General features: G+C 44.7%; 1 protein-coding gene across 4 annotated transcripts in view; it reads left to right on the top strand.

Annotated features, from left to right (window-relative positions):
- Positions 1 to 13,365: 13,365 nt before the first annotated feature.
- LOC140724442 (NACHT, LRR and PYD domains-containing protein 12-like) overlaps positions 13,366 to 22,282 on the top strand; it is a 64,484-nt gene continuing 55,567 nt past the window's right edge. For 3 of the 4 annotated variants that reach the window (XM_073038893.1, XM_073038892.1, XM_073038890.1), the window contains exons 1-2: positions 13,366 to 13,450; positions 20,823 to 20,916. The gene's annotated coding sequence lies outside the window, so the exon portion shown is untranslated. The remainder of the gene's footprint in view (positions 13,451 to 20,822; positions 20,917 to 22,282) is intronic. The other variant, XM_073038894.1, reaches the window with a different exon arrangement.

The following is a 22,282-nucleotide window of genomic DNA, read 5'->3' as shown; positions in this document are numbered from 1 at the left end:
ATCCCTGCCCTTGTGACAATCGAGTGACTGTGATGACTTGATCCAATGTAACACTAACGCCAGCAGCACTGAACGTTTGCATTGCTACCTTTCAGAACTGTATGAAGTAATCAATCTTCCGCCAATTCTGCAAATTTCCGGAATATGATTGTTTGAATTAATTACATATTTGCCAAACCTTTTTATTGTAAAACGGCTTTAATTGAAAACCCCGCTGAATTAACATTAGACACGGGCGTTATCTACACAGATGGCCATTTAATGTAAACACATACTTCATTCCATTCCTCAGCTCTTCTCTGAATTTCCTCTGTGTCAGTGTATAGATACAAGTATTGGTGCACACGCTGAGCATTTGCAACATGAACCCAAATTGCTGTAGGATGTATACCGGGGAACTGAAATATCTGTCCTCGAAAAAATAGTTTTCCAATTGCCATTTCAGGGAATGGGCTACATAGGGCATCCAAAATAATATGAAATTAGCTGATATAGAAAACAATAAAATCATCGATTTTCTGCGTTTTTCCACCTCGGCATCTTTCTGATCGTCGCTGCTGTCTCGAAGCCTTCTGCGGACTCTATTTGCCACAACGACATGCCTTACGGTTAACCCGTTAAACACCAGGATTAAGCCGATTGGTAGCAATGGTGTTAAAATACAGTCCAGTATTGCGTATCCTCTCCACACGGGTGAAGTAGCGAATTCATATGTGAGGGTGCACCGCCACGGCGTGTTGTCAATGATGACGTAAGGTTCAAGGGCAAAGTAAGCCGGGGCACATCTCCCGCAGCTCACTATAACCACGGTCACGATAACCACCGTTGCTGTTCTCTTGGTGCAGTATCGCTCCCGAAGCTTACGACAACATATTGCAATGAAGCGATCGAAGGTAAAACTGACCGTCAACCAAACAGAACAGTCTGTCGTTACAGTCACAAATACAATTGTCAGAGCGCATACAGGAGTGATGAGCAAGGAACTGGAATAAATGTAGATATTGTTGGTCTGTTCCACTAAAGCAGCAACGATAACAACCATCAGATCCGCTGTCGCCATTCCAACCAGGTAACGGGTGATGCATTTGGAGAGTCCGCATTTTCCCCGAGATAGGATCACAATCGCCGTTAAATTAACTGCAAGAAATTGAAAAAACAAAAAGAAATATAATTAGACTAAATGTAGATAAAGTTGGTCTGTTCCACTAAAGTAACATCGATAACCACCATCAGATCCGCTAAAGCCATTCCAACCAGGTATGGGTGATGCATTTGGAGAGTCCGCATTTTCCCCGAGAGAGGATCACAGTCGCTGTTAAATTAACTACAAGATAATTGGAAATAAAATAGAAATATTGTTAGCAGCATCTCCGTGAATGCCCCCATTCTTCCGATGCTGTACAGGGTTTGGTCTGTTTGGAAGTGGAAAGCGGGAATACTGTGTGTGCAGTCTCCGTCGCTGCACTCCGGCTGGAGGACAATGACGGATGTGACTGTCAGTGGATTGGCGACCTTTCCACAATTTAGAGCGAGGCATCCGAGTTCCACTACTCACGGACCGGTGAGCAGTCGATCACTCCTGTAAACAACACCATTTCCATTATTAGAGGTGAAATAGCTGAAGGGATTGTTTGTAGCGGTGACAAAGTGGAGTAAATTAGATATAAAGCACGAGTTCTCATTTACTGACTTACAGAAGAACAGACCTACGTGTCAGTTAAATAAGTTGACACGTTGTTATAAGGTCGAACTGTCTGCACTGATAGAGACTCGGGCTTGGAAAAGCAGAGACCCGCATCACTTCAGAAAGCTTACCGATGTGAAATTGTGAAACAACGACAATATCGGCATCAACTTAATTGACAAAAGAAAGAAAACACTGCTATCAAAGTACGGATAATGAAAATAAAACAATCAGATGCCTGAATCCTCCATTCCGGAAACACGTTTCAGCCGAAGGTAGCATCTGTGCTTAGTAACAGTGCGGATACCGCAGCAGAGTAACGACGGCACCATACATAAAGTAACCAGCTCCGGCATCTTACCGGGGACACCAACCGCTACAAGTGTGGGATAGAAAATGGCCGCGATGTAGTAAATCGCCGGATATCCCATATTCCGTCAGAAGCAGCGTTCAGTTGCACGGAGCGTTTCAGCTGCTCAGATGGACTGGGGAGCGGTTTAGCAGACTTTTATCGAGGAGAGAGCAATTCCACTGAGGCAATTAGCGTGGCGATCACCTCAGGGATATTAGTGACAACCAACTGCACAAACACTTACGTTAAACTAATTTTACTCACTCTGTCACCGTGTCACGAATTTGACTCCTCAAGGGACATTGCAATCTACTTACTTTAAAACAAAGTATAATGTGAATTTGCCAATTTAAATTCCATGACAACTGACCTCAGCTATTTAAACAGGACATTATTGCATCAGTGTTTATGGAGGCGTTCATAATGAAGTCGACTTATTTTGTAGCATTCAACAGAGCACATTTGCTTCTAAAATTGAGGGAAGGAGTTTGTTCTGGCGGGTGAAATGGAGAACGCTTCTTTATTAAAGGGGAATATCGGTTCATTCTTTTCTTTTGTTGGTTCCGGTCATTCCGGGCGGTTTGTGTGTTGGAAATCACAGTGAGAGCTGACACGTGTTACAATAAAATACACTGCACATGTATTCCACGGCACAATTTAAAAGATCCACAGCGATATTCCAGAGATCTGTGATCAAAAAGGGAACGTGTCCTCGGGAGATTAGCGAGGGCTGTGGAAAGTTTGAAGAACAATGTTTTCCAGCGCACACATGGGCCGTTTGGCAGGAACCTGACCTCTGCCAGTGAATGACTTGACCACCCCGCACCCGTGCCCTGCGATGCAGTCGATTTTACTTTAAAGATATTCTCAAACCAGCCACAATTTTCCCAGTATTTCGCCATCCATTCTCTGTTTGAACAAAAGTAACAAGTAAAATCAGTGAACATTCCGCAGGTTGACAGGCTGTTCTATTATTTGCCACGAAGTTGTCTGTTTCTCTCCTGATCTGCTTTCCGGTATATTGTCTTTCATACAAACATAGAAACATAGAAAACTTACAGCATAATACAAGTCCTTCGGCCCACAAAACTGTGCCGAACATTTCCCTACGTTAGAAATTTTTCGGATTACCCATAGCCTTCTATTTTTCTGAGCTCCATGTACCTATCCAAATGTCTCTTAAAAGACCCTATCGTATCCGCCTCCACCACCGTTGCTGGCAGCCCATTCCATGCACTCACCATTCTCTGCGTAAACAAACCACCCCTGACATCTCCTCTGTACCTGCTCCCCAGCACCTTAATCCTGTGTCCTCTTGTGGCAACCATTTCTGCCCTGGGAAACAGCCTCTGACTATCCACACGATCAATGCCTCTCATCATCTTAAACACATCTCTCAGGTCACCTCTCATCCTCCGTCGCTCCGAGGAAAAAAGGCCGAGTTCACTCAACTGCTTTCATAAGACAATCGTCACTATGAGTCTGTGCTGAACAGCAGATGTGGTCAAGCTCACCTGTCAATCACACTTCCTTCTGCTCCTGCAGTGCACCGCTCCGTGCCGATTGTGGTTCTCGTACCGATGAGCGGACCTCGGCTTATTGGAGAGAATCTCATCACTCTGTTTCCATTGTGGAACTTGTACTAATGTGCGGCCCTCGGTTGACTCGAGCAAGTAATACCTCTGCCTTCAATTCCATTCTCCCAAAGTGAATTACTTCGTACCTTTCTGGGTTGAACTCCATCTGTAACTTCTCAGCGCTGCTCTGCGTCCTGTGACTGTCCTGTTGTAATCTATGAAAACCTCCTATACTGTCCATAATTCCACCAACGGCCACATCATTGCAAATACAATAATCCACCCTTCCACCTCCTCATCCAAATCGTTCATAAAAACACAAAAGCCGGGAGTCTCAGACTGACCATTGCAGGACACCACTGGTCACCGACATCCAGGGAGAAAACGCTCCATCCACAACTACAGTCTGCCTTCTGTGGGCATCAGTCCTGGAATCCACCAGCCAACTCTCCCTGGATGCCAAACCTTCTGACGCTATGAACGGTCCTACCATAGTTAACCGTATCAAATGCCTTATTAAAATCTATTTATACCAGATCAACTTCTCTGCCTTTACCAATGTGCTTTGTCACATCTTCACAGAACTGAACCAGGCACGTGAGGCATAGATAGATAGATAGATAGATAGATACTTTATTCATCCCCTTGGGGAAATTCAACATTTTTTCCAATGTCCCATACACTTGTTGTAGCAAAAACTCATTACATACAATACTTAACTCAGTAATAATATGATATGCATCTAAATCACTAACTCAAAAAGCATTAATAATAGCTTTAAAAAAAGTTCTTAAGTCCTGGCAGTTGAATTGTAAAGCCTAATGGCATTGGGGAGTATTGACCTCTTCATCCTGTCTGAGGAGCATTGCATCGACAGTAACCTGTCGCTGAAACTGCTTCTCTGTCTCTGGATGGTGCTATGTAGAGGATGTTCAGGGTTTTCCATAATTGACCGTAGCCTACTCAGCGCCCTTCGCTCAGCTACCGATGTTAAACTCTCCAGTACTTTGCCCACGACAGAGCCCGCCTTCCTTACCAGCTTATTAAGACGTGAGGCGTCCTTCTGCTTAATGCTTCCTCCCCAACACGCCACCACAAAGAAGAGGGCGCTCTCAACAACTGACCTATAGAACATCTTCAGCATCTCACTGCAGACATTGAATGACGCCAACCTTCTAAGGAAGTACATTCGACTCTGTGCCTTCCTGCACAAAGCATCTGTGTTGGCAGTCCAGTCTAGCTTCTCGTCTAACTGTACTCCCAGGTACTTGTAGGTCTTAACCTGCTCCACACATTCTCCATTAATGATCACTGGCTCCATATGAGGCCTAGATCTCCTAAAGTCCACCACCATCTCCTTGGTCTTGGTGATATTGAGACGCAGGGAGTTTGAGTTGCACCATATCACAAAGTCCTGTATCAGTTTCCTATACACCTCCTCCTGTCCATTCCTGACACACCCCACTATGGCCGTGTCATCAGCGAACTTCTGCACATGGCAGGACTCCGAGTTATATTGGAAGTCTGATGTGTACAGGCATGACCTGCCTCTCTCAAAACCATTCTGACTCTTCCAAATCAGGGTCTCCCGAAACTCGTAAATTCGATTTCGCAGAATGTTCTCCAATAATTTGCCCGTCACTGAAGTAGGATTCACTGGGCTATAAATTACAAGGGTATCTTTACTCCCTTTCCTGAGCAAAGGGATAATATTTCCATTTCCAATCCCCTGATACTACAAGTGCGGCAGTGATAACGCAAAGGTAATCGCCAAGGGCGCAGCAATCTCGTCCTCCGCTTCCCACAGTAACCTGGGGTTTCTCGCAACCTCACAAGAGGACTTATCTATCCGAATGTTTTTTTCAAAAGTTCCTGTGCATCCACTTTTTTTTATCCTCGTCCAGTCGTTGCACATAAGCCCGTTTAAAACTGTCCTCCCAAACGTCAGTATCTCTCTTACTGGTGAAAATTCAAATGAAGTCCTCATTAAGGACCTGTCCCACCTCCACCAACTCCAGCCGTGTGTTTCATCTCTATCCCCGACCGGTCCTACTGTCAGTCTAGTCATCCTCTTCTTCACATACATCTAGAGTCTCATGGGCGTTTGTTAATCCTACTTTAGGCCTTCTGTGGAGGTTTCAAGTTCTCCTCATTCCATTCTTCAGCTCGTCCCTGGCGGCCTTGTAACTCTACAGCCACGTCCGATCCTAGCTTTCTAAACCTGGTCAGCTTCTATCTTTCTCTTGACCAGATGATCCACATCTATGTCAAACATGGCTCCTCCACCTATCCAGAACCCTATGCAAGTGCTGTCTAAAATAACATCTTATTTCCGTTGTGCATTTTCCAGAGCGCACACGTTCCCTTTTAGCTCGGAGATTCCGGCCTAATAGCATCATAATTCCATTTAGCCAATTAATTACTCTGGGAACGGATACGGGCCTGTCGGAATAGAGCACAACAATGTGCTTAGTTCGAGGACTGATATAGGTCCGACGGGAGAGATCGCGGTAAGGGGATTCGTTTGGGGACTGACACGAGAGTTTGGGGAGATAGCAGGGCAGTGGGATTAATTTGGTGACTGATGCAGGGCTGTGGGAAGAAAGCCGGGCAGCGAGATTAGTTCAGGGACTGGCATAGGGATCTGGGGAATAAGCTGGGACAACGTGGCAGTGGGGTGAGTTTGCGGTGACGCGAGGATGTGCAGACACAGCGGGATGGTGGCATTATTTATGACCGGTACGGGTTTCTGGGATTAGTTTGTGTCCCGTGTACGAAAGGTGGGAGCTAGTCCAGAGGGAAGCACACTAAAATATGAATTTTACTGTATTTTTCACAAGACTTGGACTTGTGTTGTTCCATAAATAATTGAAATGCAAATCGATCTCCCCCAAGCCCTCCCTCCACCCAGTAGCTCCCCCTAACGGCCCAATCCCGCATTCCCATTCTCTCACTCTATCCTTCCTCAGATCTCCATGCTACGGAATCCCCGAGCCCAGGAGCACCGCCAAACACACGAGTGCCTGGACTTCTGATCACCCACCTGCCGGGCCGGTTCTCCCCAATGGATCACAGACGTGAGGTAAATCTCCAACTTTCCCTCAATTTCCTACCGGCTCTTCGGCCTCAGGACCTATCGACCCGAAACGCCTCTCAAGCGAGGCCCCTCTGCAGACACACTCGGGATGCTCCCGCGCCCGCAGCACTTACCGCCTGGGACAGAGGCAGGAGGTCGGGAGCGTTTTGCGTCCGGATGAGGACAGGCACCGGTGAATCACCGTATTGAATAGAAGTAGAAGGGACCTGGTGGGTGGAGGGGGAACGGAAGGTACAGGCGACGGCGACACGAGCCAGATTCTCCCTACCCACTTCCAGTCCGGTCCGGCTCTAGTCTGCACTGAACTCCGACTGCGACTCTAAATCCGACTGCAGACTGGTAAGAGGGCTGGTTGTATCCCATCAGCGTCGCCCTCCCCACCCCCCCGGGGGCATTGCACCTGTCACCGGCATGCAGGCACGGTACCGATCGGGAAGGACAAGGGGCGCCAAATAGGGAACGGAAGTCTATTTCAGTGGAGGGTCGCAGAGATAGTGAGGGTCAGGTTGGAGGAGGGGAGGGAGGGCGTCAGGCAGAAGAGGGTGGGCGGGACAGGAAGTGAGGGTCTTCGCGGAGACGGATTAGAGAAGGAAATGGCGAGATAGAGCTGTTGAAAAGAACTTCTAACGGGTTAAAAAGAACCAGCAGAAATGGACACACCTGGAGTCTGAGTCTTCTGTTATAAACTCTATTTTATCAGTAACCACGTGAGTAAAGTAATATAAAACAAGATAAGTTAAACAGGTTAGCGACGTATATGCATATATAGGTGAGTAAATAAGCTTCCCCAGCTCAGGTGATTGGGTGATACAGTCTCACGGTGGGATGGTAAGCAATCAGTTCAGTTCTGGAATTTGGTTTGAGTAGAGTTGGAGGGAGAGAGTTAGAGTGTTGGTTTGTCTTCCAGTGCCGATGCCGATGCTCCACGTCGTCCTCTTTGCTCCCGAAACTTATTTAAAGTCACCAACTTGTGGCCACAGAAAGGCGACCGTTTCCACGTTAACGCTATCAACCCTGGCCAGGGTAAAACACACGGATAGCGTTCCACCGGACACTCCTTTGTCCACACTGTGAGCAAAAACCCCACTCTCGTCGTGGGCACACAAAGCTCACCAGTGCCCTCCTTGGCTCTGGCGTCCTGTGTCTCCTGTGTGTCCCGTGTGTCTGATTAAAAAGTCGACTGACCTTGCATATATCTTCAAGTGCTGAAGACGAGTTGTCCATCATATAGCAACGCCTTTCAGTTTCCAAGGCAACTCACAGACTTTTTCTCTCTCTGCTGAATTAGCACTCAAACTGTTTGCTTCTTCTCTCTCTTGTTAAAGGAACAGTCTACTTTAGAATGATCATTCAAATCTCGTCACACCTCTCTCCTTTTAGGAAAAATTTTCATGAAACAGCAAAATATTTGTCTTAGGTAACGATTATACAGCTTAAAACAATACATGTGTAATTATCAGTAACATAGCAAAGCATTACAAACTTAAACTTAACATCTACAGAAACAATCTGCTACCTATCACGTGTTTTATTTCCATGTCATTCTCATGCAAGACCAGACTCCAGTTTAGCAACCTTCTATTCTTATCCTTCATTTTACCCAGAAACACTAATGGATTATGGTCCGTGTAAACCACATGTGGTTTCTGCGCAGGACATATGTAGACATAGAAGTATTGCAATGCTAGGAGCTCTTTTTCAACAGTGGAGTAATTTTCTTGATGCACATTAAATTTCTTTGAGAAATAAGCTACCGGATGTTCAATTTCATCATCATCCTTTTGCAACAATACCGCCCCAGCAGCTTCACCACGAGCGTCTACCGCGATTGAAAATGGTTTATTGAAATCAGGTGCTTTGAGCACAGGGTGATAACACAGAATGGCTTTCAGGCGGTCAAATGCCTCCTGGTAAAGGTACACAAATCTTTCACTCTTCCCTAGGAGTTTCGTTAGGAGGAGAGCGTTGTTTGCGAAGTTCTTACAAAACTTACGGTAATACAGAACCATTCCATTTAGGACATACATGGTAAAAGGTAGGGCATTGAAGAATACAGTAGAGCAGAGTGAGCGAGGAATAATGGTGCATAGTTCCCTGAAGGTGGAATCTCGTGTGGATAGGGTGGTGAAGAAAGCTTTTGGTATGGTGGCCTTTATAAATCAGAGCATTGAGTATCGGAATTGGGATGTAATGTTAAAATTGTACAAAGCATTGGTAAGGCCGAACTTGGAGAATTGTGTACAGTTCTGGTCACCGAATTATAGGAAAGATGTCAACAAAATAGAGAGTGTACAGAGAAGATTTACTAGAATTTTACCTAGGTTTCAGTACTTAAGTTACAGGGAAAGATTGAACACTATAGGTCTTTATTCTTTGGAGCGTAGAAGGTTGAGAGGGGACTTGATAGAGGTATTTAAAATCATGAAGGGAATAGCTAGAGTTGACGTGGATCGGCTTTCTCCATTGACAGTAGGGGACATTCAAACAAGGGGACATGAGTTGAGACAGGGGGCAAAAGTTTAAGGGTAACAAGAGGGCGAATTTCTTTACTCAGAGTGGTGGCTGTGTGGAATGAGCTTCCAGTAGAAGTGGTAGAGGCAGGTTCGGTATTGTCATTTAAAGCAAAATTGGATAGGTATATGGACAGGAAAGGAGTGGAGGGTTATGGGCTGAGTGCGGGTCGGTGGGAGTAGGTGAGAGTAAGCATTCGACACGGACTAGAAGGGCCGAGATGGCCTTTTTCCGTGCTGTAATTGTTATATGGTTGTACGGTTATATTCCCAAAAACCTTCGTAACGCTTTCTTGCCCGTCGGAACAGGAACCTCAGTAACAGGCTGAACCTCGGCCTGCACAGGTGCCAGTTGTCCCTGGCCTACTACATAGCCGAGATACGTGACAGTGGAGCGCCAAATTCACTTTTAGCGAGGTTTACAGTGAGATTTCCCTTGGACGGCCTTTCAAACAGTTTCTCTACTGCTAAAGATATGCTCCTCCCAGGTGTTATTTCATACAACCAAGTCATCAATAAGCCACTGTATTCTTTAAACCCTGAGGTACTGAATTCATCATCCTTTGGACCATCCCTGGAGCAATTTTCATCCCAAAGGGTAAAACATTATACGCATACAATGTAGATGGTGTCACAAAGACAGATATTTCTTTAGCCCTTTCTGTTAAAGGAACAAACCAGTAACCTTTCAATAGGTCAGTCTTTGTAAGGTATTTAGCATTCCCCATTCTGTTAATACAGTCATCCACTCTTGGGATGGGATAAGCATCTGCCTTAGTTACTGCATTAACTTTCCTGTAATCCGTACAGAATCTCATACAATCACGAACGGTGACGCCCAGTCTGAAAAGGTTGACGTAATTATGCTGGCTGTTTTCATGTATTCAATTTCTTCTTCAATCATTTTACTTTTATCTTGTTTCATTCTGTAAGGGTGCTGCTTGATTGGATCAACTTCGTTTTGGAATTCAGAGAGAGACTTAACACGGCTTGTGACCTTGCGAAGCAGAATTCACAGCACGCTCAGATAAACATGAAACAGGGGTATGACAGAAGAGCGAGGGAGCAGAGATATCGTGCTGGAGAAAGGGTCCTGATGCTGTTCCCTCTCCTTACCAACCCCCTTCAAGCGAGATTTAGTGGACCATATGAAATAATTAAGAAACTTTATTCTTTAAATTATGTTATTAGGACTCCTGAGCGGTGAAAGGCTACCCAGCTCGTCCACGGAAATATGATCAAACGTTATCATGACCCCGACCCTGCACCAGTGAGTACTGTTATGACAACGGAGGAGATGGTGGTGTCTGGTACTGGGATATCAGAGCACCATGTAGTTTCCACAAGACTCAGAAATTCTGATGTTTTGAAAAGAAGGAAAGACTCAGCATTTGCAGTCAAAGCCACGAAAACAACTGAAGAGTTTAATTAACAAATATAAAGATTTATTCCCTGACATTCCAAGACTGTGCACGGCTGTGGTGCATGACGTAATTGTAGACATAACTAAGCACGCTCCTACTCTCATTCAGATCTGACCATTGCTCTCCGAGTAGGGTCAAAGGTGGCAGAATGTGCTTAGCTCTCAATTCTTTAACTATCCCCTGGAATGTCTTCAAAGTAAAGTTACTTCAGATTGGATTTCTTTAGGTAGACATACCAGTGTGAAAAATTTGATGTGCTTTTACCACAGTCATGTCCTTGATGTTCCAGAGAAGCACCGCTTCATGGAACCTAGATATTGCACATATGATGGTTAACAAACACTGATAACCAGCTGCAGTCCTTGGCAATGGGCCAACACAATCCACTATGACCCTAGAAAAAGGTTCACCAAAAGCAGGTATTGGTCTAAGTGGTGCTGCTGGGATCACCTGATTAGGTTTTCCCGCAACCTGACAGGTATAACAACATCCTTCCTTAAATTAGGCCGGTAGAATTCCTTTATAATTCTATTTACTGTATTCCTCACTCCAAAGTGCCCAGCTAAAGGCATTCTGTGAGCCATGTTTAAAATCTCAGCCCTGTAAACTTTCAGGAACACAGGTTCATGTTCAATGGCACAATCCGCATTTGCAGGTACAGTAGGTGATCTCCACTTCCTCAGTAACACCCCGTCCTTAAGATAATATCCTACTGACTCTCTCTGAACCTCCTCTTCTGTGAGAGCTGTCTCCTTCAACGCAGCAATTTCAGAATTTCGACTTTGTTCCGCTATAAATTCATCCCCGGACAAGGACAAACCTTTCTTACCGCCCTTACTACGCAAATCCTGATGCAACATTGAAGGCAGAAAAGTCTCTGACAAATTCTGATAAATTAAACCCCTGTCTTGTCTAACTGCGTTACCAGCCTTTAGAGAGATGCTTCCGGTCACTGCGCATGTGCGGTTCACATCAGTATCTGTGCGTGTGTCGTCAGCCACAAGCTGGCTTGTTAGCTGAATTGTTGAATAAACTTCACCCTGGATAGGTGCCAACCTAATATTTACCAAACTCAGTACCATTACTAAGCTTACGAAGACCATGTTTACATTATGAACATTCCCAAACAACCCATCCATTCTGTTTTTTCGACATTTAGCTTGACTCGTCTCTATAGTAACCCAGTCAGGTGGTCTCTCAAAACCAAAACAATCCTTTCTCTCCAAATTGCAATGGTGAAAAACAACTCCACAACCTTGAAGGTGTTTACTTCCTATTGCGAAAACAAAATTCAACAGAGTTTCACATATTTACAGGCCATTGTCCTGCAAGCAGGGTCAAAGGTCGCGAAACCGGTTCAAACCTCCCAATTTCTTTATTCAAAAATCCAGAACCAGCCCCTTTCTCCATATTTCCAATAAAGTTCACATCACCAACTTGCAACTCATCACCAACTTTTAGAACACCGTCCAACACAAATAACTGAGAATCCTCAATTTCCAGTGGCACCTAGGTTAACCCTTTATTCACCGAACTAAGTCCATCCGGCTGAAAAAGACTGCATTCCTTTTCCACCGAGTCAGACAAAGTCAGACACCTCAGACGGGAGGCAGCAGGTATTGAAGAGGTCGGTGAGCCCGAACTTGGAATACTGCCTTTGGGTTTGGACGCCTGTTACGTACCCCCTAACGGTTTAAAGTGCAAGCAGAAATGGGCCCACACGGAGTCTGAGTGTGCCGTTATAAACTCTATTTTATTAGTAACTACGTGAATAAAGTGATATAAAACGAGATAAAGTAAACAGGTTAGCAGAGTTTATGCACATATATAGGTGAGTAAATAAGCTTCCCCAGCTCAGGTGATTGGGTGATACAGTCTCACTGTGGGATGGTAAGTAATCAGTTCAGTTCTGGAATTTGGTTTGAGTAGAGTTGGAGAGAGAGAGTTAGAGTGTTGGTTTGTCTTCCAATGCCGATGTCGATCCTCACGTCCTCCCCCTGCTCCCGAAGCTTACAGTCACCGACTGTGACCGCAAGAAGGGGATGCCGTCTTCTGTGGTGAATTTATCAACCCCAGACCAGGGTTAAACACACTGATAGCTCCCGAATCGTCACCCCTCTGTTCACACTGCGAGCAAAAACCCCACCCTTGTCGTGGGCACACAAAGCTCACCAGTGTCCCCCTTGCTTCTGGAGTCGTGTGTCTCCTGTGGTGTGTCTTGTGTGTCTCTGGTGTGTGTCTGATTAAAAAGTCAACGACCTTGTATATATCTCCAAGTGCTGAACACGAGCTGTCCATCACATAGCTCCGCCTTTCAGTTTCCAAGGCAATTCACAGACTTTCTGTCTCCCTGCTGCTGATTTAGCACACAAGCTGTTCGCTCCCCCCCTCTCGTTTAAAGGAACAGTCCACTTTAGAATAATCTTTCAGATCTCGTCACAATCTATACATAGCTACAAGATCTGTGATATATTCGCATATTTTTAAGAAAGTTTTATTGTTAGAATCTCAGCTGACGGCGAAAATTGCAAAATCATGCAAAATTTCATAGACGTACATGTATGTGTAAGTCACGTGAGCCTTTTCCCCCTCCCATTTTACCGCAGATCTGCCTTGTTTCCGAGGCACCGCCCCCAGCTCTGATGACATAAATTACAGTCCGGACTTTCCTTCAGTTCTGTGTTGAAGTCGGTCGGCGGCGGCGGTGGATCATCTGTAGGATCCGGATTAGGAGACGACCATCACCCCCAGAGTCGGGAATCCGGGGGAGGGTTCATTGTCCGGGCGTGAAAACAAGTTCTCATCGGTGAGTACTGAGGCTGGTCCCGAGTGTGGACGTCTGATGTAAGGTAATGCACCCAGTTAACTTCCCCGATCTGGCGGCCTCTCTGCGCTTGCTGGACAGAACCTGCCGGGGTCGGTCTGTGTTGTGGGACCTTCACAACATACCGACTGAGATGAGCCGCCGCTCAGCCCCTCTTGCCCTGGTCCTGTGAGCGTGATGGGGTGGTGACACCGAGACTGCACTCATCCATTGAGTTTTATCCTGAGAACTTTACCTTCCTCACCAAGCCCCGCATCATGTCCAAGCTTCACCTGGATCGATAGCAGGTGTCTACAATTGTTTTACATTATTCCAGGGCGCGGGAAGCGGCCCTTCCACCTGTTGTGTTCTTGCAGACAGAGAAGGTTAAACCGAGTAATCGCACCTTCGGGACACTGCTCCATCTGTCTGAGTAGATCCATCTTTCACCCGTTCAGACAAGGCAGTGAGATCCAGATCTCTCACGGCCTCTCGTTTTGGGTGGCCATCGTTGTGTTTATTTTTGTTGAATCCATGCCACTAGATAGATAGATAGATAGATAGATAGATAGATAGATAGATAGATAGATAGATAGATAGATAGATAGATACTTTATTCATCCCCATGGGGAAATTCAACATTTTTTCCAATGTCCCATACACTTGTTGTAGCAAAAACTCATTACATACAATACTTAACTCAGTAATAATATGATATGCATCTAAATCACTAACTCAAAAAAAGCATTAATAATAGCTTTAAAAAAAAAGTTCTTAAGTCCTGGCAGTTGAATTGTAAAGCCTAATGGCATTGGGGAGTATTGACCTCTTCATCCTGTCTGAGGAGCATTGCATCGACAGTAACCTGTCACTGAAACTGCTTCTCTGTCTCTGGATGGTGCTATGTAGAGGATGTTCAGGGTTTTCCATAATTGACCGTAGCCTACTCAGCGCCCTTCGCTCAGCTACCGATGTTAAACTCTCCAGTACTTTGCCCACGACAGAGCCCGCCCTCCTTACCAGCTTATTAAGACGTGAGGCGTCCTTCTTCTTAATGCTTCCTCCCCAACACGCCACCACAAAGAAGAGGGCGCTCTCAACAACTGACCTATAGAACATCTTCAGCATCTCACTGCAGACATTGAATGACGCCAACCTTCTAAGGAAGTACAGTCGACTCTGTGCCTTCCTGCACTATTCCGACTTGCCGAAGCGCAGCCAATGTTTCCGGTTTTATTAGCCCATTAAATGCGACAAATAAGCCTTTTCCGGGTACCTGGCCTTCTCAAAGGTGTACAGTGTACATCGAGCTAGATTGTGAGATCAAGAGTCCAACTTATCACCGGGGAACATTCAATGTGCTCACAACAGCAGCCTGGAAGTTTTCCTGGAGCCTGGTGCTCTGTGTTCTCAATGTTACTTTAAATCTTCGACTCGGCTGAGAAGAGAGAAGAGCGAGGGTTATGAGGATCTTTGATGCTGCCTGCTTTACTGATGCAATGGGAAGTGCAGTCACAGTCCAGGGAGGGGAGTCTGGTTTCTGTCATGTCCTCAGCTGTGCCCGCAGTTTTCTGCAGTTCCTTGCAGTCAAGGGTAGAGCGCTAGCCTTATGAAGGCGTTATGTATCCGGATGGGATACTTTCAGTGGCGCTTTGATAAGGTTTGGGGAGGGGCAATGTGCCCAGGCCAAAGTTATTGTTGCTTGATCTAGGTTTGTCATTTAGGATCTTTTTCTATGGTATTATTCAGTGCCCGTGTATTACTGAATGACCACCAGTAACTGTCCTTGATCCCTCACCCACATGGTTCCATCTCCTCATTCACTCACATCTTGCGCAACCTTTCTTCAGCCCGTGTGTACCCACCTCAATGATGTACAGTACATCAGCAATGTTTCCTCTAACCTTTCTCTTAATTGTGAAATGTTGCATTGCACCTTTTATCTCACTGAGTTTTTCAGGAATCTTTTTTTGTTAGTTAGAACTACCAGAGGTTGAATTGAATGTAACACCTGGTGAGGTAAGAGTTATAACCTACGATCCTAGGGTGTGGCAGGAAAGATTATAGCATGTATGGAACAGTCGTTGGTAGGCAGGAGAGAAGGAGTGGGAATAAAGCGAGCCATTACTGTTCGGCTGCCGGTGACTAGCGGTGTTCCACAGGAATCTATGACGGGACCGATTCTTTTTACCTTATATGTCAATGATTTGGATGATGAAATTGATGGTTGTTGCAATGTTCGCAGAGTATATGAAGAGAGGTGAAGGGACACATAATTTTTTGGAGAAGGACTTAGGACAGTTTAGGAGGACGCACAAAGATCTGGCAAATGCAATAGAGTGTCGGGAAGGGTATGGTCATTTACTTCGGTTGAAGAAATGAAGTGGTTTACTTGCTTTTCAATGGAGAGAAAACACAAACAACTGTGCTGCAAAGTGACTTGGGAGATATTGCACAGGATTCCATAAAGGTTAATTTGCAGATTGGTTCAGTGGTGAGGAAGGCAAATGCAATGTTAACATTCATTTCAAGAGGACTAGAATATAAAAGCAAGAATGTAATGTTGAGAATTCATAAAGCACCGGTGAGGACTCACATGGAATGCTGTGAACAGCTCTGAACGGCTTATTTTTGATTGGATGTGCTGCAACAGGCGATGGTTCAAAGGAAGTTCACGAAAATGGTTCCAGGCTTCAGCGGCTTGTCAGATAAAGAGTGTTTGATGACTCTGGGTCAATTAATCACTGGAATTCAGAAGACTGAGGGGTGCCCTAATGGATCATATCAAATGGTGAAAAGCCTTGATAGAGTGGATGTGGAAAGGGTGCTTCCTCTGGTGGAAGAGTCTAAGACCAGAGGTCACAGCTTCAGTAAAGAGGGGCACCCTTTTAGAATGGAGATGAGCCGGAATCTCTTTAATCAGAGTGGTGAATCTGTGGATTTCCTTGCCGCAGGCAGCTGCGGAGGCCGTTTGTGTGTAGATTTAAGGTGGAGGTATCGGGAGGAAGGCAGAAGTTTAGGGAAAGGCAGAAGATTGGAGCCGAAGAAAAATGCATCAGTCACGATAAAATGGCGGAGCAGACTCAATGGCCTAAATGGCCTAATTCTCCTCCTATATCTATGGCCTTAAAGGGTGAAAGCAGCCATTACAGTTTTTAGTTTCACCGGTACAAAATGGCTGCAGCATTAATATTTGTCACAATGAAGCTCACGGCATGTGATGTTGCTTGTTATTTCTTTTTTAGGTTATTTTAGGTTTATTAGCTTAAAAATGCTTCTTGATTTTGTAGGTTTTTAAAACATTAGCTTGGGATGATATGTGTTTTCTGGGAAATGGACTTACGTAGAATGCTCAGTAAAGATTTATTCCCCTACAGCGCAGAATCAGTCCTTTCAGCCCATCTAGTCCGTCACATTCTCTGCCTTGTCTCATCCACCTGCACGCAAACCACAGCCTCAATACTTCTCTCAACGATGTACCCACGCAAACTTCTCTTAGACACTGCAATTGAACCCGCATCACCCAGGTCCGCTGGGAGCTGCTTCCACATTCGCCCTTCCCTCCGAGTGATGTAGTTCCCGCTCTGATTCCCCTTAAATATTTCACTTGTCACCCTAAATTACCTAAATTGTCACCTTACCAAAACTAAGGGGCAAATACCTAAATGCATTGCAAAGAACCATAGAACCATAGAACATTACAGCACAGAAACAAGCCTTTTGGCCCTTCCTGGCTGTGCCGAACCATTTTTCTGCCTAGTCCCACTGACCTGCAGCTGGGCCATACCCTTCCAAACCCCTCTCATCCATATACCTGTCCAAGTTTTTCTTAAATGTCAAAAGTGAGCCCGCATTCACCACTTCATCTGGCATTTCATTCCACATTACCACTCCTCTCTGCGTGAAGAAGCCCCCCTTAATGATCCCTTTAAACTTTTCCCCCTTCACCCTTAAGCCATGACCTCGGGTTTTTTTCTCCGCTGCCTCAATGGACAAAGCCTGCTTGCATTCATTCTATCTATACCGTTAATAATTTCATACACCTCTATTAAATCACCCCTCATTCTCCTACGCTCCAGGGAATAAAGTCCTAACCTATTCAACCTTTCTCTATAACTCAGTTTCTCAAGTCCTGGCAACATCCTTGTAAACCCTCTCTGCACTGTTACAAACATTAATATCCTTATTGTAATTAGGCGACCAAAACTGCACGCAATACTCCAAATTCGGTCTCACGAATGTCTTATACAACCTCACCACTACATTCCAACTCTTTTACTCTATACTTTGATTTATAAAGGCCAATGTACCAAAAGCTCTCTTTACAACCCTATCTACTTGTGACACCACTTTTAGGGAATTATGTATCTGCACTCCCAGATCCCTCTATTCTTCTGCACTCCTCAGTGTCCTACCATTTACCTTGTATGTTCTACCTTGGTTTGACCTTCTGAAGTGCAACACCACACACCTGTCACCATTAAACTCCAGCTTCAATTTTCCTACCCATTCCTCCTTCAACCTATATTCACCCTATATCCAGCCTGTATCCCACCACCTCAATGATATATATCAACCACTTTGTTCAACCTCTGTCCAGTCTGTATCGAACCACCTCAATGATATATATCAACCATCTTGTTTAACCTCTGTCCAGTCTGTATCCCACAACCTCAGTGATATATATCAACCATCTTGTTCAACCTCTGTCCAGTCTGTATCCCATCACCTCAATGATATATATCAACCATCTTGTTCAACCTCTGTCCAGTCTGTATCCCCCACCTTGAGGATATATATCGACAATCCTGTTCAAACTCTGCCCAACCTCTATCTAATCCCTCAGTGCTATATAACAACAATCATGTTCACCCTCTGTCCAGTCGTATCCCATGAACTCACTGATATATCTGTAATATTTATTCTAATATTTGTTTTCGCTGTGAATTACTTTCTTCCTCCTTTTCCCTCACGGAGTCTTCCAAGAATTTTTTGTTTTGTTTTGTTTTTTTTTCTCTCTCTAGAACTACCAGAAGGTTAACTGCATGCAGCTCGAAGCAGGGCTAAATTAGCCATTACAATTTTTGTCTCACAGTTATAAATTGGCTGTAGTGCTGATCCTTGTCACAATGAAACTCACAGCTGTGATTTGAGTTTGATATTTCCCTTTTCGTTTATTTTCAGTTCTTCTACTTTTTATTTTTTTTTTCATTTGTGGCTTCTCAAGACATTACCCTGAAATGATTTCATTCTTCTGGAAATGGACTTGCATGGAACGCTCAATTTAGATTCATTCTCCTATAGCACAGAAGCAGTCCTTTCAGCCCATCTAATCCGTGCCATTCCTTGATTGGCCCCATCCACCTGCACCTAGAATATTCTCTTCCATAACTCTTTCATCCAGGTACTGTACATATAAACAACGGCACTTAAATGCTGCAATTCAACCTGCAACTACCACCTCTGCTGGGAGATGGTTCAATACACCCCTCGGTTAATCAGAGGGTGCATGATATTAAAAAGCGTAGGAACCCCAGCTGGGATCTGCGCTGACTTTCCTATGCACCAGTTACTCAAGTTCAAATCTGTTCATCCTACCCCTGCCATAATTTCCTTAAATACCGGCAACATCCGTGTCATTTCCTTTGGATTTTTACACGATTATTGAGATCTTTCGTTCAAGTAGCTGATGAGAACTCCACACAATTCTGCAAATCTGGATTCACAGTGTCTTCTACAACTGTAGCGTTAACAACCCAATTCCTCTGACCATGCCGATTTATTAAGGCTAATATTCCCGGAGCTCTCTTTAAAACGCCATCGAACTCTAGTGCCACTTTCAGGGGATTCTGGATCTGTATTCCCATGTCAACTTATTTTGTCACACAGCGCAGACATTTCCCATTCACTGTGTAAGGCATGTCCTGGTTTCTTCTGCCAAATTGCAACAGCCCACTGTTATCCTCATTAAATGCCCTCTGCTAGTTTTAACCCAACTTCCCAGCTGGTCCGGAGCACTGAGCAACTTCGGTAGCGTTTCTCACTGTCTCCTACATCCCCATCTCGGTATAATCCATAGATTTACCGGTCCAGCTTGGTACATTTCCTCTTTCATCTAAATCATTAATATTAATACCAAGGAACCTGTCCCTTTCCCTGCAACACCCCGCAGGTCACATGTCTCTATTCAGCCCAGAGAGACAATAATCTGCAAGCATTCTCTGGCTTCTACCCGTGATTCATCCTGAATTCTACGCACCTCACCGTTGTGGACCAGCCTCCCATGCAGAATGTTATCAAACTCCTTGTTAACGTCAATATAGGCAAAGACCCCCACATTCACTTCATCAAGCTTCTTGATAATTTCCTCAAAAAACGTCCATAATTAGATTAGATAGGGCCTGCCAGGTTGACTATCCTTTTCTATCTTTCACATCCCATTCCTTGTGACCCCTTCCAATAACTTACCCAGGCCTGATGTCAGTTACCCTTCATATGTACCGAACCTTCCCAACACAAATGTGAACATTGTGGCTCTCCTCTGGTCGGCTGGCACATCATCTATAGCCATGACCATTTTATATGCCTCTGGCAGCATTCGCGCAGTTTCAACACTAGAGTCCCAAATGCTTCCAGGGAATATGTTGTCAAGTCCTGAGATTTATCCATCCCAATTCAGCTCAACAGAGCAAGCACCTGTTCTGTAAACTGGATACAATCCAACAACTGGCGAACATTTCCTCATTTCTATCATCTCTATAGCTGTCTCCCAAATACATGCACACCCAGATAAATCATTGAAGATCTCCCCCGTTTCTGTTGGCTCCATGCATACATGAGCAGGCTGATCTTCAGAAGTTCGTTTGTCCAGTTAATGGGGCTGTAAGGAAACAACAGGTTTTCTCAAATAAATATACTGCCACCAAATAGTTTGTTACTCGTGGAAATGTGCTCATTACAGTAGTTGTTTATAAAAATGATTTCTGGAATGAAAAGCTTAATGTATGTGAAGCATTTACTGTCCCTGGGCCTGTTCTCAAAGGGATGATGGGGCACGCTAGGAGGGGGAAATTCATTGAAACGTAGCAAATACTGATGACTCCATAGAGTGGACGGATGAAGATGTTTTCATCAGGAGAGATGTCTTGGAACAGATAACAAAACCTCACAAATCACTGAGTTGTATCTACAAATCTTCTCCTCCATAATTCTATCCAGCAGTGGGGTCAGAATGTTGCCTGTACTGTCAACTCTACTTTTACGTTATTCGAAACTACAAAAATTTGTTAGAATTTTTAATCGCTTAACTAAGCAAAAAAGGAAACTTCATGAATATCATCACAATGTGTTGAGTAATATATTTTGTAAATTACAGATATCCGACTTTTGAAGCAGACTGACCGTCTTTAATGACCAGCTTCAACACTGCTGAAAGTGCTGTGCAGAAGGAGCTGACAGCAGATTTACTGGTATTTCAGTTTCAACATTAAAACATTGCTGAGTGTTCAGTTTTCATTGGGTCATAAAGAAACTCACAGCATGTGAGGTTGCTTCCTTTTTCCTTTACTTCTGCTGGGCCTCTTCCTCAGTCACCAGGGTAACAGAGCACCAGAACATCAAGAAGGGAAGATTTTAACCAACTGTAGTCACTGTGGAGACAGAGTGGCCTTAGCAACCAGTGTGGATTCCAGGATGCTTTGAGCACTTACTATATGGAAATAAGGCGGCTAACTAACCTGGTCGAGGTCTCACTCAACAATAAAATAATCACTAAGTATGCTCAGTTTAGATTAGCTGAAATGTATCCGCGTCCGCGTTGTGACCCAAGGCCTGGAATTCAACCCCGATCCCCGTCCAGACAAAGCTTCCTCTATGTTACTATTCTGTCATGGGTTGGTTCGGGAGTGTTAGATTTGAACTGGGAATAGCTGAGACACTGCAGCACGTTACTGGGCAGTAAAAAGTCCTGGGCCATGAGTTATAAGGCTAGGATGGGGAGACCAGGAATATAGTATTTGCAGTGTTTGGGCTTCGCCCGAGCTCATTGCTTCAACAGATGGGACTGGCCATTCCTCCTTCTGGAGGTCCTTTGGAATCAGTGAAGAAAAGGAGCTGTCTTTCCTTCTCTCACAGTGAGAGGCTGTGAGTTAATGGGCTGCTCCGTGTTTGCCAGTGAACACGGACCGGGGTTTAGTGTTCAATCCTTGTTTGGAAAGTCCCTCTCACTGTTCCCTGTCTCTCAGCTAGTGGGAGTCAAATAGAAGCTCCAGAAGGAGAAGCTAAAGGCAGGCGCAACGATATTACAGAGATACCATCATTACAGTGGTGTACCGGGAATTGCAGAGGCAGGAGAGGGGAATTGGCCGGAATTGATTGGAAATGTTGGGATGGCAGCAGAGCAGCAATTTTTGGGAAGTAGTTCCATTGGTAAAGTTGTAAAAACAAACAGAAGACAACAAAAAGTCATAAGAAAGGTAAAGGTGAAATACTACAGAAAACGAGCCAATAATATTAAAGAAGTTACTAAACATTTATTCAGATATATGAAGTGTAAATGAGAGGCTCGACTGGATATCAGAACGCTGGAAAACGACACTGGAGAGGTAGTAAAGGGTGGGCAGTAATGGCAGAACTGAAGATACATTTTACACCAGTCTTCATAGAGGAAGACACTAGCAGTGTATTGGAAGTTCCGGGTGTCAGGGGGCATGAAGTGTGTGAAGTTAGCACATTCAGAGAGAGAGATTTCTTGGGAAACTGAAAGGTCTGAAGTTAGATATGTCACCTGGACTAGATGGCGTGTACCCCAGAATTCTAAAAGCGGTGGCTGAATAG

This window comes from Hemitrygon akajei, unplaced genomic scaffold, assembly GCF_048418815.1.
Source record: "Hemitrygon akajei unplaced genomic scaffold, sHemAka1.3 Scf000219, whole genome shotgun sequence".
Classification (NCBI taxonomy): domain Eukaryota; kingdom Metazoa; phylum Chordata; class Chondrichthyes; order Myliobatiformes; family Dasyatidae; genus Hemitrygon; species Hemitrygon akajei.
The sequence above is the reverse complement of the archived record's forward strand: the minus strand, read 5'-3'. Positions and strand labels throughout refer to the sequence as shown.